Here is an 18073-nt window from a genome sequence, read left to right as displayed (position 1 = left end):
GTGTGATGGAATAAACTTTTTTTAAGTTTATTTATTTATTTTGAAAGTGAGAGAGTAGGGGAAGAAAGGGAGGAGAGAGAGAATCCCAAGCAGGCTCCTCCCTTTCAGCGTAGAGCCCCACGTGGGGCTGGATGCCACAAACCATGAGATCATGACCTGAGCCAAAATCAAGAGTTAGACGCTTAACTGACTGAGCCTCCCAGGCACCACAGAATGGGCATTTCTCATAATGGGTCCGAAGCTGTCCTTTCAACTCTGATTTATTTCTCTTCTATTAAAGTGGATGCTTTCATAGGAAGGGCCAATGGACTACCACGTCCATTTTTAGGAACTTGTGCTAAAGAAATATCCTACAAATGTACAAAGCTACAGGCCTAAGGAAGTTCATTTTGGTGTTGTTTGCATCAGTTATAAAGCTAGAAACACCTAACGTGCATCAATAGGAAGAGGAGGAAATAAAAAGTATTTGGTTTATCATATGATAGAAACAAAAGGCATATGATAGAAACAAAAGATAGGTCTATATGGACGACTTGCAAAAATGTATCTGATATATTGTTAGCAAGATGATTGTATCTTTTATTAAAAGGAACAACTGGTGTTTATATATCTATTTTGATATGCCTAGAAAAATAGTCTGGAAGGATACCTGTGAAATTATTAACAGTTACCTCTGGGAAATAGAATTAGGGGAGATGGGGGTAGGTTTTCATATTTTAGTCTATATAATTTTATATTGTTTAAATTTGTTTTTAAATAGTAAGAACTCACTGTGATGCAGGGATCATCTTAGCCTGCCAATTGCCCTTTGATGAATAATATATAGGAGTGAACAACCATAATAATACTTAAAGTTGTGTGCTAGGCACTGTCCTTTAGACTTTACATATGTCAGTCGATTGGATTTTTGTAAAGATGCTATGAAATAAACCCCATTACCATTTCTCTTTGATAGATGGGGAGACAGAAGCACAGAGAGGGTGAGCAAGCTGTCCGAAGTAACCAAGTGATGGAGCTGGGGTTGAATACACAGTTTGGTTCCAGAGACTGCTCTTAGCCCCTCTGTCATGTTGTTTAATTGGTGGAATGAACTAATGAATGAATGAACGCTAAAAGTAAAAAAAAAAAAAAAAAATTTTTTTTTTAAAGTTCTGGCGAAGTCTCTGATAAGTAGAAGAATCAATGAACCAGTAAAGCTCATTTCCAGAGCATTCTGCTTAATCAAGGTTCTACAATTTATCTTTCATTGCAAGGTAATGGGCTGTTTATACTCAGAGCCTTCCAATGCTGAAAAGACACTGATGTTAACAGTTGTTGATGAGTGGCTGGGAACGGCTGAACATTTTAATTTAAAGTAAGTGAAAGAATTAATTGCCAGCAAATTAAAAGGCTTCGTCTCCCATGTCTCTGCTCCTTGGTCATCTGCCTTCCACCCAGAACAATAACAAGGGCGTTGTTGAGCACAAGCACGGTGGGCTGGAGCTTCTTTTCCACGCTGCCTGGTTTTTCAGCTTGTGCTCACACCTGAACGTTCAGTAGAAGCACTTCTATTCCTTGAAGGGGTGGTTGGGGCTCCTCCCTCGGGGAAAAAGGCTAAAGTGTAGACTGTGAGTTTCTGGAACAGAGAAAGCAGATTGCATCCTGTTTGTAACCTCAGCAGCTGGAAGGGTGCCTGGCACATAGTAGGACCGTTACATAGGACTGCCTATCAGCACTGTCTGATCCGTAGGAATTTTGATGGTATAGAGGACGTTCTAAGAAAAATAATAAATACTTCTTAATTTTTTACATATGTTTAAAAAATTTTTTTGAGAGAAAGAGAACACGTGTGTGTGAGCAGGGGAGGGGCAGAGGGAGAGAGAGGGAGAGAGAGAGGGAGAATCTTAGGCAGGCTCCGTGCTCAGAATGGAGTCCAGTGCAGGGCTCGATCCCAAAACCGTGGGATCATGAGCGAAAATCAACAGTCAGGTGCCCGACCAACTGGGCCCCCCAGGCGCTCCACTCCTTAATTGAAATAGCGTTTTCTAAATTTACAAATTACAGTTATTCAGCAAATAGATACTAAGCATATATGATGTGCAAAGCACTGTGGGAGATACAGGTGAATACGAAATAGTCCCAGTGTTCAAGAAGCCTATAGTAGAGTGTGAGAGATATATACACGATGTTGACACTGGGCCTTGGGAATAAGGAGAAGAAATTTGCAAATTTGAAGTCAAGGAAAAACAACATCTCTCTCTCTCTCCCTCTGTCTCTCTCTCTCCTTTCATCTATCTGTCTGTCCCTAATCTTAGAATTTATACAGGAGTAATTGTGTGGGATCTGAAATTTGTATATGTGCCTAAACTGATTTTTTGTAGCACAAGTAGAATTATTTCCCTAGGACAACTGAATATAGCTTCCCAGCAGAGTGGAGGTTGACTGATTGGTGGGCATCCAAGTTGGGTGAAGGACTTCACACGAGCCAAGCACTCTTCCAGCTGCTGAGGATACATACAAATGGGATGAAATCTACTTCCTCTCTCTCAGGAACTCACAGTGTATGCTTCAGCCTTTTTCCCGGAGGGAAGAGTCCCAACATTTCTTAAGAAATAGAGATGCTTCTGGAGTACAGAGTTCTTTCCCACATTTCCAGGTCCCCAGCTGTAAACGTAAGCTGCAAAGCCAGGCAGCTTGGAAAAGAAACTACAGCCTTGTTACTGTAACTGTTACTTGTTACTGTTCTGGGTGGAAGGCAGAAGACCAAGCAGCAGAGAAATGAGAGTGAAGCCTTTTAATTTGCCGGCAATTAATTCTTTCACTTACTTTAAATCTCTTCCGTGGGAAGTCACAAGAAAATCCCACAGGAAAAAGGCATGCCAGCCTGTTTGATGGGACAAATGACCTATTTGGGGGAGAGGAAAGGAGAAGAGTGCTTAAATTAACAATCGTCTTGGCTACTTGATCCTTAACAATCTTCTAGAAAGGGTTGAGAGCGCTGAGTAGCTAAGACACAGAACTGTGGTGGAATCAGAAAGGTACTCAGCCAAAAATTTGGACAACCACACCTCTGTCTTTCTTGAAGCGTATCTGCACAAGCACCGAAGTTCTGAGCAGCAACAAACCAGGGACGTTGCAATTGTTCATTTGTTTCCGAACAGAAATAATACCACCTCATCGAATATTTTTCGTGAATCTTTGAATGTGGGGGAAGATAGCAGAGGGCAGTGGTAAGTAGGGCAATTGTTGGTGTCAGACTGGCAGTGTTGAAAGAGCATCCTCTGTGTTACCCTGGATAAGGAGACCTTATGTGGGCAGTAAGACATTCAAAGGGTTATTGTTAAGATTAAATGAGGGAGGCCTGGGTGGCTCAGTTGGAGAAGCGTCTGACTTCGGCTCAGGTCATGATCTCACGCTTCGAGGGTTCAAGCCTCACCTCGGGCTCCGTGCGGACAGCTCAGAGCCTGGATCCTGCTTCCGATTCTGTGTAACTCTCTCTCTCTGCCTCTCTCCTTCTCATACTCTGTCTCACTCTCTCAAAAATAAATAAACATTAAAAAAATTTTTAAAGATTAAATGAGATAATATGGGTGAAATACCTATATTGTAAGTACTCAACAAATGCCAGCTATGATCAGTGTTCCAGACTAACAACAAGAAGTACTATGTGCAGTGGGGCGCCTGGGTGGCGCAGTCGGTTAAGCGTCCGACTTCAGCCAGGTCACGATCTCGCGGTCCGTGAGTTCGAGCCCCGCGTCGGGCTCTGGGCTGATGGCTCAGAGCCTGGAGCCTGTTTCCAGTTCTGTGTCTCCCTCTCTCTCTGCCCCTCCCCCGTTCATGCTCTGTCTCTCTCTGTCCCAAAAATAAACGTTGAAAAAAAAAATTTAAAAAAAAAAAAAGAAGTACTATGTGCAAAACCTGAGTTTGCAACGTGTGTGCTGGGATGAAGCACAGATCTTAAGAGTCAGACTTCTGGCATCATACAGATCTGAGATCAACTACTAGTTTCCTTCTCACCAACTTTTCAAACACATGCAACTCAGTTAACCTCTAAGCCTCGGTTTCTTCCTCTGTGAAATGGGATAATAGCAGTACATAAGGTATATAAAAGAGCAGTGAAGGTTAAATTAAATAACGTGCGTAAGCTGTTCAGCACATACTAAGGGCTCTATAAATGTTAGCAATCATTTATTATCCTGTATCTCCTCCTAAGAGCTCTGTGCTGAGGAACGTAAAACTCTGTAGGTCACAGTTTCTCATGTTAGCTGGCAGCATTCCAGAAAGGGGCTGAGCTCAGACTCCAGTGCAAGTGGAGCACCTGGCTGAGGACATTTTCTAGTGGTGACATAAGGGAGGTGTTTCTGCAAGTGAGTTGGAGGCTTCAAAGAGACACGCCAGATACCTGAGCCGGGAATGAAGATTCTAGCCCCAGAGGCCGTGAAGCCAACAATGGAAATCTGAAGGGAGGAGTCCATTTGAATCAGGCGCAGGGACCCAAGTGAATCCTTTCACCTCCCTAAAAGAAGTCATTCAAGTGGACATTTCTCTTCTGGTCGTAGCTCTGGTTATCGGGAGTGGAGAGGGGAGGGGTCGTAACAGGTCTTTGATGTGCCCCGAAGGTTCTTGGCTATCCTCAGAACTCTGCAGATGGACTTCAAATTAAAGAGTGTGCAGATAGGGGCACTTGTACCCCGATGTTCATAGCAGCACTCTCAACAATAGCCAAATTATGGAAAAAGCCTAAATGTCCATCAACTGATAAATGGGGAAAGAAATTGTGGTTTATATACACAATGGAGTACTATATGGCAATGAGAAAGAACGAAATATGGCCCTTTGTAGCAACGTGGATGGAACTGGAGAGTGTGATGCTAAGTGAAATAAGCCATACAGAGAAAGACAGATACCATATGGTTTCATTCTTATGTGGATCCTGAGAAAGTTAACAGAAACCCATGGGGGAGGGGAAGAAAAAAAAAAAAGAGGTTAGAGGAGTGAGAGAGAGCCAAAGCATAAGAGACTCTTAAAAACTGAGAACAAACTGAGGGTTGATGGGGAGGTGGGAGGGAGGGGAGGGTGGGTGATGGGTATTAAGGAGGGCACCTTTTGGGATGAGCACTGGGTGTTGTATGGAAACCAATTTGACAATAAATTTCATATATTGGAAAAAATAAAATAAAAAAAATAAAGTGTGCAGAAGTGGACTCATGGGGGGCGGGGGCAGTGGGGCACTCTTGAATGAGCCCCCACGATGCTGCAGAACCAGGTGACTCAGCCCTGAGATCTGCTGAGTCAGGGAAGACCGTCCCCAGGCAGGTACCTGCAGTGATTGCAGTAACAGGCAGGCACAGAATTCTATTGATCCCATCCGCTTATGGCCTATTCACTTTCCCTCCCCCTCCAGTCACCTCCCAAGTCCCACTTCCTCAGACACTGCATTCTTCCTCTGTAGAGACTCCCACTCACTCAACTCTATTTTTGAGTTATGCGGGTACAACCTAAATGAGTGTCTACGCGTGTTCATGTACAGCGTTACCCCCAGTGTGCTTAATATTTGTATCGGTGTGATCTAGATTTGTAGTCATCAGGGACTTAAGCCAAAATCACGAAGCCATACCTAAAGGAAACATGCTGGTGTCCTGAACTAAGGCAAGTCTGAAAGCTAAACTTTTCTTAGAAGAAAAGCTTAGAAGAAAATAACGTGGTTCCATTTAAGACAAGCAATAGAATTTTTCAAAAATCACTTGATCTTTTAAGTAGATAATACACTTACAGGATTCAAAGTTAAATAAATATATATGCACTTATATAGGTATGCATATAGCTCTATTTCACCCTCACAAATGGGTAACCATGTTAATATTTCCTGTGGATTCTTCCAGAGATTTTAAACGCATGCAGAAGCAAATACGGATTTACAATGCAATCTCCTCCTTTCTACACAAATGAGAGCATGCTCCGTGTATTATTTTGTTAGTTTTTTTTTTTTTTCGCTTCATAATCCATCTAGGAAATCTTTCAGTTCAATTCGTAAGAAACACCCTCATTCTCTTTTGACAACTATACAGTATTTCATTGCACGGATGTACCATAGTGTGTATGACCAACACCTATTGGTGGACATTTAGGTTGTTACCAATGTCTTGCCATAGCCAACAATATTATCATGAATAACCGATTCTGATGGTTATTACTAAATTGCCCCCCTGTGGGTGACACCAATTGACGCTTGGAAGGACAAAGTAGGAGAATGCCTATTTCCCCTTTCCTTGCTAATACCACACACTAATACACTTAGATTTTTACTAAGTTGATAGTGAAAAATGGTATTTCATTGTAGTTTGAACTTGTGTTGCCCTTTATATATATATATATATATAAAACATTAAACTTTGTCTGTGAAATGAGTAACAAATAATTTGCTCCCAATTTGACATTTGTATTTTTACTTGGCTCGGGGTTTTTTTTTTTTTTTTTTGCTAAGCAAAGATTTTTATATTTATGGAATTTAATTTTCAAATATTTTCCTTTATGCCTTCTAGATTTTGAGTCCTAGTTAGAAAGGTCTTCTCTAAATTAATACAGACATTTTCCTTTCAGGATTTATTTTTTTACGTTCAATATTTGATTCATTTGGAATGGATCCTAGTATAATGCATTTCACAATTTTGGCATGAACCTGAAGAGTAGGACAAGGAGGGAAGTCAGAAGGATGTTTCTATGTGGGCTGAAGGCTGGAATCAAAAACATCCAGAAGGTTCTCGTAGCTTTGCCACGTCTTTCAAGGGTCCCTGCCCTTCCAGCCACAGGCTTTTGGCCGAGAGGTGACTATCTAACCCGATACAGGTCAATCAGAGTCCTTAGGAATTTCTGACCTTGGGACCAGCATGAGAATCAGGAAGTGCTTGGTGGAGACAGCCATTAAAAGTAAACCCTGGGACTTCCATGGGCCAGGCTTCCTTCCCTATGAGATGGCAAGGTAGTAGTGAAAGAGATTTATTAACACAGGTAAAATGGCAGAAGTGATAGAAACTACTCAGCGTTAAAAAGGAATGACCTATATAGATACACACAACAGTATGAGTCAATCTGAGTGAAAGAAGCGAGACCCAAGTAAGTACCTACCGTATGATTCCATTGACACAAAACTCTTAAAAATGTAAACTAATCTAGAGTGACAGAAATCAGGTCAGTCATTGCCAGGAAGAGCAAGGTAAGGAGAGGCAGAGTGGGGTGGGAGAGAGGAATTACAAGGAGGCATGGGGAACATTGGAGAGTGATTGATATATGTACTGTTTTAATTGTGGTGATGGTTCCATGGATGGGTATGTATTTCAAAACCTATCAAATAGTACACTTTAAATTTATGCAGTTCATTCTATGTGAGTGATACCTCAACAAAAGTGTTTTTTTTTAATCAGAGATGAGAGGAAAACTTAACACAGAGAGAAGCAGGAGGGAGGGAAAACAGGAGAAAGAATGATATTAGATAGTATCTAGTTCTCCTGTTCTAAATGTCCAGCTGCTCCCCAGTTTGGTGTCTTAACCCAAACTTGTATTCTTGGGGCAATATGTTCATCACTTCGCCCAAGCTGAGTTTCTATGCTTTGCAGAGAGAATGATAAAACCACACTCACCTTCTTCCCAAGAAATAGCTCAAAGATTCCATTTTGGCTCTTTCCCTCCTTACCTGTCACATCCAGTTTATCACCAAGTACAACCAAGTCTACCTGCAAGCTTTCTTGCACTTGTCCTGTCCCATCCAGATCTGCAGAGAATCCTCCAATATGGAGGCCCTACCCTCCATATTCTTTCCAAAGTTGCATAATCAAAGCATGGATCTGAGCCTTCTACTGCCCTCTTCTTAATAGTATCAACCTTTGGTGATGACAACTTCTTGCCCACTGCAGTGCCTAGCTTGGCCCCAGTATCCCCCTCCAGAGCACCTTGGGGGTCCCCCACTTCCCTGGCAGGCAGCTAACTCCAACTACACCTAGATTATTTGCCCTTGAGTTCTCCTATCCTATTTGTCCTCACCTGACAAACTTCTTACACAGTTACAGCCTGACTCAAATATTACCTTTTTATAACTTTATTTGGCTCTCTCAGGCTGAATTAATTGCTCCTTCCTCTGTGTTCCCATAGCTCTTATCACCTCTGCAATGGTGATTGATGAATCTGTCTTTCTCACAAGATGATAAACTTATGAAAAGCAGGAAGGGTGTCTTATCCATCTTTATAAACCCAGAAACCAGCATGATTCACAAAATTGGAGCAGGTGCTTAATTAATGTCTTTTAATTGATTTAAATTGAGGGAATCAAAATAGATCAATGATTTTCAAGTCTTTTGGAACACTCCTTAATACAACTCTTATTAAAAACAAAACGTTACAAGGAATCTCAATTTATAATTTGGATACAGGTGGAACTGATCTGGTTGAAGAGCAAATTGATGAGTTTGATCCCAAGGCTATTTTGTCATTCAGGTTTTCTTTCTATCTGCAGCCACGTGTAAGGGATTTGCTTTTCTGCCACCTTCCCCTATCTGCACATATTTTCCACCACCTGATGAAGACGCCACTCACCCTCTCTGGAAGAATCCCTAATGCTCACAAAAAGAACCCCCAAAGATAACTCCCCTGTGTTACCTGGCACCCCCCACTCATAGCTTTCCTGTGCCACAACAAATTCCCAATTATGGGGGGTAGGAGGGAGGGAGAGACGTTTTTGGACAAAGATTCCTAACCACAAAGAATATTCTTATAAAGAGGCCTCTGGCTACTTGCTGCAATTACTAAGCTAGTTTCCAGAAAGTTACATGAAAGAGAAAGTGTATCTCCAGAGTGCCAAGGAGTCTGGGAATTCAGACATTGCTGTCGAGTGCTTCTCCCATTTAGTCTTCCTGCATGTAGAGTCTTAATTTAAAATTTTGGGTCTGTGGTCTTTTATTTCCAGAATTCCAATTTATAGAGTTGATTCTCATATCATTTTCTGTCTAGTATTATCCAAGGGGTTGCCATGTTTTAATTCTCCCGACAGTTTTATAAACAAAGCTGGTTCAATATAAAAACCCAATAGGCTACATTTGGAACCCACAGGAAGCATTCACAACATTTGTGGCATATTGAATTTATGATAAAGATAAAACTTTGTAGGCAAAGTGAGGGCATTGGACCAGATGATCTCTGAGGGTTCCTCCAGCCTGTAAGTTTATTATTTCTGGGCAGATGAGAACAACAGCATGGGTTCCAGGTGAACTGTGTAAGAAATAAATTGTTCTTTGCACAAACAAATAGCATACGATGGCAATAAATCTCAGAGAGAACATCTCAAAACTTATTTTCAGTGCCTCATGATACGTAGCTTCATTTTGTCTTATTTTTCTTACTTTCTAAAAAATGCCACTTGTGTGAGGTTTCCACTGGGATTCAGCAAATGGTATGTGTACTTATAATGTCTTCCATACCCCCAGCACAGAGGCCACGGGCTCTAGAGCCATTTTGCAAGGTCAATGGGACTACGTAAAGGAAGGGGAGGATTTTTTCCAGCTGCGTACAAATGTGAAGAAAGGGGGTATTTCAAGAGTTGATCTGTTGGTGGGAATCCAAACTCCATTTGCCAGACCATTGAGGTTATACGGCTAGTTTACCAGGCTAGATCCCAAAAGCCATTTTACCCAAAATATAATATAAAAGGACCATTGAAAGCTTTATTTTTATATATTTAGCCTCATTTATAGCATCATTTTCTTAGGGGGAAAAAAACATTCTGCATTCCCTACTGCAATGCCATGGGCATATCTCCCTCAGTCCAGCAGTAGAAACAGACCTGCCATGGTAGGACAATTGTGGGCCGGTAATGGTAGCCATCCACAGTTTCTTCAAGCTTTACATCTGCCTAAGAGAAGACAAAGTTGTCCCACACTGGGGAACAAGGCAAAGTCATCTAGAAGGGTGGAGTGGTGAATGTCAACTCTCCCTGGTCTTACTTTTTAAATTATTCTGTAAATCGAATATTCACAACATATTGCTTGTCTTTGAATTAATTCAGAACCTGTTTTGTGACCATGATTGAGAACTCAAAGGTTTTTTTTTTGTCTTTGTTATAATTAGTAAATGGTTTTATGTACCTTCATTATATTAAATTTGTTTTTGAATTTCATTATGATATCTAAATTGATCATTATCACAAACCAATGTCAGTATTTGGCTGTCAGTATTTTTCTTCTAGCAGAAATGAATGATGCAAATTTTTTGAATTAGTTTGTTGTGGGTTTCTTTTTTAACTACTTGAAGAGAAAAAAAAAAACCCAACACAATGATAAAGTATATTTTGAACCAAACATGAGCTCAATCATTCATTCAACAAACATTTATTGAGTACCAACAATTGGGCTGAATCCTCTGGAGTATACTAAGATGAATAAATCATATTTCTGGTACTCATAGAACTTATGAATTACAGCAAATAAAAAAAGATAAACAAACAGCCCCTACTTAAGGTAAAATGAATAAGTACCATCAGAGATGACAGTTCTTTGGGCAACAAAGGAGAGGAAGAGGATATTCAGCTGAGACAAGAGAAGTTTCCTGGAGAAATTGGTGCATAAACTGATCCTTGTTGGAGAAGCAAGCCCCAAAAAGTGATGGGAGTGGGCCCTAAGGAGGAGGGAATGGAAAACCATTCATTTTAGAAATCAGAAGTGACATGGGTTAGCTGAGTGGTCTGGAAAACAGACAGATGCTGGCTCAACAATGATTGCCGTGATTCAGATGAACTTTACATGCCTGAACCATATGAGACTTGTGTGAATGGACAGCGCGGATTTGAGGGATGCTAAGGGAGCTGGATCAATAAGCCTTGGGGATCATTTAGAAACAAGATGGAAACACAGATTTGGAAATCAGTAAAGGTAATTACTGAAATGACAGAATAGTGGTTCTTAAGCTTTTGAAGCAGAAGAATTACCTGGGAGCTTATTTAATGCAGGTTTTAGGCTCTGCCCTATGGACACAGAAACTGAGTAAGATTCAGGTTTGGGTCTAGGAATCTGTATTTTTTTTTAAGTCACATCCCAAATGATGTCGATGCATGTGGGGCACTGATCACACTTTGAGAGGCAGTGCTGTGGACTTAGGGACTTCCGAGAGTGTACAAAGAACAAAAGGTGACTGAAAATGGCTATTTAAGTACCCAAGGAAGAGAATCTGCCCACAGGAGCTCCAACATTTGCCACAAGCTTCTGCATGTCCTGGCATCAAAGTCCTCACCTTCTTGGAGCTTCTGTTCTAAAGTGAAAGAATACATGCACAGGAATTAAAAGGTTTTAAATGGAGCCATGGAGAAAATAAAGCAGAAGAGGGCTAGAAAGTGATGAGGTTTGGGGAAGTGAAGGGAGCAAAAGAAAGTGGGAGGGATAGTATGGGAAGCACTTTTTTTTTAAGTTTATTTATTGATTTTTGAGAGTGGGGGAGGGGTAGAGAGAGAGAGAGGGAGAGACTCCCACGCAGGTTCCGTGCTGCTAGCCCAGATCCCAAGGTGGGGCTCCATCCCAAAAACCATGAGATCATGACCTGAGCTGAAATCAAGAGTTAAGAGTGGGACACCCAAACAACCGAGCCCCTGACTTGCTTTCTGGAAAGGTCGCTCTGCCTGCTATGAACTGTAAAAAGCGGGTGGGGCAGTGAGAGCCAGCGAGGAAGCTACTGAGGGGGTCCAGGTGACGGTTGCGACAGTTGGGACACGGATGGTGGCAGCGGAGATGGTAAGAAGGTGGGAAACCTGACATATGTTTCGAAGGTAGAATGACATAACTTGCTGATGAGATACGAGGGAAATTTCCAGATTTGGGGGTTTTGTTTGTTGGTAGAAGGAACAATTGAACATTTAAGAGATCAAGATGACAGTATGAAAACAAAGGGGGAGGGGGCTCCAGGGCTCATCGGTTTGGGTATTCCTAATGCCTTGAACCACGATGACACACAGTAAGATCTTAACAAGTATTTCTTGAATGAATTTTACTGAAGGACTCAACATTGCAGAATATCTAAGAAGGTGAGGACTAGAGAGAGCCATTAGATGGTAGAATTAAGAGGTTGCTGGGAGGAAGGGTGGAGGATGGGGGTATTAGCCAAAGGAGAGACACAGAAGAGGTTGCAGGGTGAGGGCCAGGAGATAATCGAATATGGCGGCAATGAGGGAGGTCAGCAATGGAGAATGGACCTGGCTAGGGCTGAGCCAATACAGATGACAGGAAGGAGGGGCTTGGGCCTTGGGTGGTACCAAGACACTTGAATAACGACACCTGAAAGAAGTCCTGTAACTATGTGCTAAGTGATTCTTTTTCAATCTCTTATAGGGACGTGTGTGAGTGTGTGCAGATGAGTGTTTGTGCTTACACAATTGTGGGGGGGGGGGTGCGGATCCACAATGGGAGTGTCTGTTAAGAGGAAAGCATGTTTCTATCTTCATGGATATATATTTGCGCCAGCAAATTGCAGTTGCTTACACAACTTTCTCCCCCTCCTCTCTTCCCTCTCTTCTTCCTTTTCGCCTTCCTTTCTCCCATTCTTTGATGCAGACTTTTAAAGACTTTGAATCAAGGAGCTAAGATGCTCCTTTGAAAAAAGATTCTAATTTAAATATCCTGGTAATCAAGAAGGGAATAAAGGAATTCTGACCAATGTCATACCTTAACAGATGAGGGTGGATGTTATCTTTCCAACTTGTGATGTAAAGTGTTTTTCCAAAGAGCCTGCAGCTGCTTTCTGACTGATACGTTGGTGGACTGCCTTCTTACGAATGCGTTTCTAGGTGGACTTGAGCCTTGTGTTCCCTCCCATCTGCGCCCCCTTTGAACTATTTTGGTCAGAAAATATGGTTATGAAAGGCTTGCGCCATTCCAACCAACAGCATCCATTATCACTTGATGGATGGAATCCTAAAGAAGTAGTTCAATATGTGTAACATTTAATCTTTTTCAAAGTGGCCCATGAAATTAGTTTTAAGCATCTCATAAAACAGGGCCATATTCCAAGTTTGTGTTGCTATTAGATTATCTTTAAATAAAATATCATAAAGACATTTTATCTTGACATAACAAACTGCCTTCCGCCCATATTTTAATACAATTTCCTGAATTTCAGTACATGCCATAACTAATAGAGTAATAACTTCTAAACGGTCAATCTGCCTATTTTATGCAGACTTGCGATAGCATGGCTAATACCACGCCTCAGTAGTGCCCCGCCTGTTTTTAATGACCTTGAGCCAACTAGCTATGATCCTCCTTTGGAAAGAAGTTCTAATTCAAATAGCCTGTTCATCAAGAAGGGCATATTTACATTGAATTTAGAAAGTTCTTACCAACCTTCAAGTCAGCAGTTCTTGACTGCAGACATGGTGCCTTGGAGGAGTTCGGAAATGCATAGACGCTTCTGGTTGTCACGGTGACTGGGAGATGCTATTGGCCCCAGTCACCTCAGATCTGTCAAAGGCAGTTTGAAACCGGGCAGTTTCAGGTGCACAGGTATATTTTTGTGTGTCATTCCCTCTTCCTGCAATGTTCTGCCCTATCCCTGTGTCACTTGTGTGTGTGTATTACGCAACCATTATCACTACCTAGTTCCAGAATATTTTCATCACCCCAAGAGGAACCCCTGTACCCATTAAGGAAACTCCCCATTTCTATCGCCAACCCCATCCCCTGGAAACCATTAAACTTTCTGTCTTGATAGATCTGCCTATGATAAATATGTCATATGGGTGGAATCACGTGATCTGTTGCCTTTGTGTCTGGCTTCATTCATTTGGCACGATGTTTTCAAGGTTCATCCCTGTTTTAGGATATGCCAGCCCATCATTTCATTTTGTGGGTAAATAATATTCCACCGTATGGATACACGATATTCCGTTTACCCAGTCATCTGTGGATGGACACTTGTGTTGTTTCTACCTTTCGGCTCTTGCAAATAGTGCTAGTACGAATATTTGTTTACAAGTTTTTGTTTGCACTGGTTATCAGTTTGGGGGGTTATATACCCAGGGGTGGAATTGCTGAACCATATGGTAATTTTATGTTTATCAGTCAATTGGGCATCTTTTAAGAAATCCACTCTGAAGTTCTTGGGGGTCTGTTTTTCCCCATCCACCCAAGTCAACCTACCCTCCCTGTATTACCACTGCTTACAATGTACACATCTCTTCTGGCACCTGAACTTGAGTTTAATGATCTTCTGTTTCCTGCTTCCTGTTGGTAGATTATAAACTTCTTCAGGGCAGAACCCAGGCCTTAGTTTTCTTTGTATTGCTTACTGCAACTCCATTTGTCTTTAGTGAATTGTAAGCTCTCAATCTCTGCTGAGAAAATGACTGTTCTGGGTGCAGAGAAAACTTAGCTTCAAAGGGGCTGACTTTTCATTTGGAGAACCGAGAACTTCAGATGCGACAATGTGGTACTTGCTGTTTTTAACTGTATAGGTGCTTGGGCTGTGCTGGCACACCCAGGTTGCTATTATATTTATTTAGGCAAAGAAAGAGAGGGCGTATGCGTGTATATGTGTGGGCAAGAGGAGTTTTTTTTTTTTTTTTTTTATGCTGCAGCTTTTTGACAGTTAACCTACATTTGCAAAATCTGTCTACCAGCCAAGTGACCTCAACCAATGTAGGAGGAACTTCTCAGAACTTCATCTTTGAACAAGCCTGAGTTGCGGGTCTCCTCTCCTGCTATGCCGATATCTGAAAATGCTGCATTTTATAAGCCATAGGTCTGTCTAGAGCTACTAGCATTTTGGCAATCTTGCAAAATCACAAGGTTTTAATAAAATTGCTTTCAAAGTAGCTTTACTTAATGGGTCATAGGACAAAATGTTGAATTAACACAAAGAATTTCTTAATGGAGTGAAAACAAATGGTGGGGTGGGGGGGGGAGCGGCTTCTCATGTGAGCTTCCTGTAATTGGAACCACCAATCAGAGGTGTTGCATGAGGGCTCCCTAATGGAATGCTTTTTGTCTCTGAATCGCATACCACGTTAAATGCTGGAAAAGAGTTGACTTTCCAAGTGCAAAAGCACGGAGGGTCAGACAGAGAAGTATAAGGCATGGCTTCTCCTTACTAAGAACTTATAACCTAGCCAGAGAGGTGAGAAATAGACATGTAAAAGATAATTATCGGGGCGTCTGGGTGGCTCAGTCGGTTGCACGTCCGACTTTGGCTCAGGTCATGATCTCACGGTCTGTGAGTTCGAGCCCCGCGTCGGGCTCTGTGCTGACAGCTCAGAGCCTGGAGCCTGCTTCGGATTCTGTGTCTCCCTCTGTCTCTCTGACCCTCTCCCGTTCGTGCTCTGTCTCTCTCTGTCTCAAAAATAAACATTAAAAAAAAATTTTTTTTAAGATAATTATCAATGTAGGTCACATGTGAGAGCTAAAGGAGTAGTATAAACACTCGGCAGTATTAGGTGAGGCAGGGGGCTAAGAAAAGATGCTACTTGAGCAGTCCATGAAGTGTGAAGAAGTACTTAAGATAGGCAGAGAGGCTGTGTGTTCCAAGTGAAGAACATGGTGAATGTCAAGAGCGTGCCATGGTCAAGGACCATTGAGCAAATTAGTCTAAATGGAGCAGGATATTCAGGTAAGGGACTAAGGGGGTACAGGAATGGCACGGGCAAATTGGGAATCAGATTGAAAAGAGCACTGAAAACAAAAATCAGTTTAGACTTTATCCTGGAGGGACTGAGAAGCAGTTGGGGCTTCTGAGCAGGAGGGTGACACTTTGACAGTTATATTTACAGAAAAGTAATCTAACAAGATTTTATAGACTAGCTTAAAGGGAGAAAATAATGGGAAAGAAACAAGTCAAGAGACTGTTGAAATAGTCCAGCCCAGACCGAGAAGCTGGACTAGAGCAGTGGCCATGGGGATACAAAGAAGGGTGAGAGAAGGAGGTGGGTTCATACATAAAAGAGGGTTTTCGTTAATTTTAGACAGACATCAAAAAGTATTCATTTTATGTTGAATTTATCCATCCGTACTTCATAGCTTCCACACACTGCTCCGTTGGAAACGAGCACCTCCTTAGCTGATGAAGGAGATCAGAATATGACACCCCAAAATATGCCACTTTGGCTTAAGGATTATTTTGAGCACAAGGCGATTAAAAACCAGCAGACACAGGAGGAATTCTCTGCCCTCCCCCTTACTGCCTAAAAGGAAGGCATAAATTTTTCTTTGTAAAGGTAGCACAAATTTCCATTTGTAAAGGTGTCTCCCTTTCTAGCACCAGGAAGAGGAGAATACTTTTAATCACTGGAGATGACACTTATCACTGGAGACAGCACTAACTTCAGTCTGCATAACAAACGTTTTTGAACAAACATCTACCGTGAATTTCCTGGTTACCTTCCCACAAGTTACTGTCCCTAGAAGCCCAAACCGCCCTCCTTCTTTCCTCTGTCTAGTCACTTCTCCACTATCATTCTTTGTTAAAGTGATATATAAACCCCTGGGTCTAAACCCCTTTTTGGGTTTTCACTTCTTTTCCAATATAAAATCTAATATAAAGACTAAATAAACCCTTCTCCTGTTAATCTATCTTTTGTCAGTTTAATCTGCAAGATCTGGGAGCTGAACCTAAGACAGTAGAAGAAACTTTCCCTCCCCTACGCTGACCATTCAACAATGCTCTCAAGCAACTGACCAATAATCACAATCATGTGACCTCTTTTATTTATACTCTGATGCCAAATCTCATCCTAAGTGCTGCCTGACTATCTGAATACATTTCTCTAGTAAATTCACTGGAGTGTGAGCTCCAAGTGGGCAGGGATTTCTGTTCTGTTCACTGCTCTATTTCAAGAGCCTAGAATAGGGCCTGGTACATAGCATGTACAGTGAATGTTATAAGTATTTCACTTTCTCCTCTTTCCAAAGACCTTGAACCCTTTCACTGCAGTCCACCCTCAGCTACTTAGTTGACTGAGAAAATAAAATGAGTCTGAGAAGACTATCCACACCCTCCCGCAGCAAAAGCAACCACCCCCTTGCAAACTTACCCATATTTGCTCCTTTTCACTTATCACAAAGAACAATTTCTCCCAGCTCCTATCCAAGGCTGACTCTTCTGAGTGTACGTGGCATCCTAGCCCCTGCTGCATACTCAAGACTTTGCTCTTGCAGTTGGCTCTTCTCTCTCCTGCATCACCAGTTTTTCCTCTCAAATGGATACTTCCCATCAGCACTCAATTGGTTTAGGAGGAAGCTCTGAGGCAGAAAAGCAAAGAGATGCTTTGGCATGTGCTTGGGTGCTGACAGCCTGCATAGCACCGTCCAATAAAGCTGTCTTTAGGTGGCCTGCAGGCACCCAAAGCATCTGCTGAAGGAGCTGACTACACTTTTTCTAACGCATAATTTTGTATCTGAGAATTAGTAGGTGTTCAATAAATATTCACTGAAGGATGGATAAGATCTCCCATCGTAAATTATCCTTCTTTTTGGCTATAATCCTGCCAACTACCACCCCATTCCTCTTCCTCTTATTTATTTTAAATTTGTTTTATGTTTATTTTTGAGAGACAGAGAGACAGAGCATGAGTGGGGGAGGGGCAGAAAGAGAGGGAGACACAGAATCAAAAGCAGGCCCCAGTCAATGAGCTGTCAGCACAGAGCCCAGCATGGGGCTTGGACTCATGAATTGGGAGAGCATGACCTGAACTGAAGTCGGAGGCTTAACCAACTGAGCCACCCAGCTGCCCCATTCATTCCTCTTCTTTCCTGACAAAATTCACAAGAGTATTGTTTATATACTTGCTGTCTCCACTCCTGACCCCTTTGTCTCTCTTGATCTCACTCCAATTGTACTTTCGTTTTTACCACTCTACTGCAATTTTGAGATCACCAATGACCTCCACTTTGCCAAATTCAGTTCTTAGACCTCATCCTACTTGACCTGTCAAACAATCGTTTAACCCAGGGAATCATGTCTCCTTCCCTTTTCGTCATCAGCCCTTCCTTCTCAGTCACATTTGCTGGTTCTGCTGGTTCCTACCCAGCATTTAATGTTGGAATATTCCCATTTCTGCCTTCAGACATCTCTTTTC

Source organism: Prionailurus bengalensis, chromosome C1 (genome assembly GCF_016509475.1).
Source record: "Prionailurus bengalensis isolate Pbe53 chromosome C1, Fcat_Pben_1.1_paternal_pri, whole genome shotgun sequence".
Classification (NCBI taxonomy): domain Eukaryota; kingdom Metazoa; phylum Chordata; class Mammalia; order Carnivora; family Felidae; genus Prionailurus; species Prionailurus bengalensis.
The sequence above is the reverse complement of the archived record's forward strand: the minus strand, read 5'-3'. Positions refer to the sequence as shown.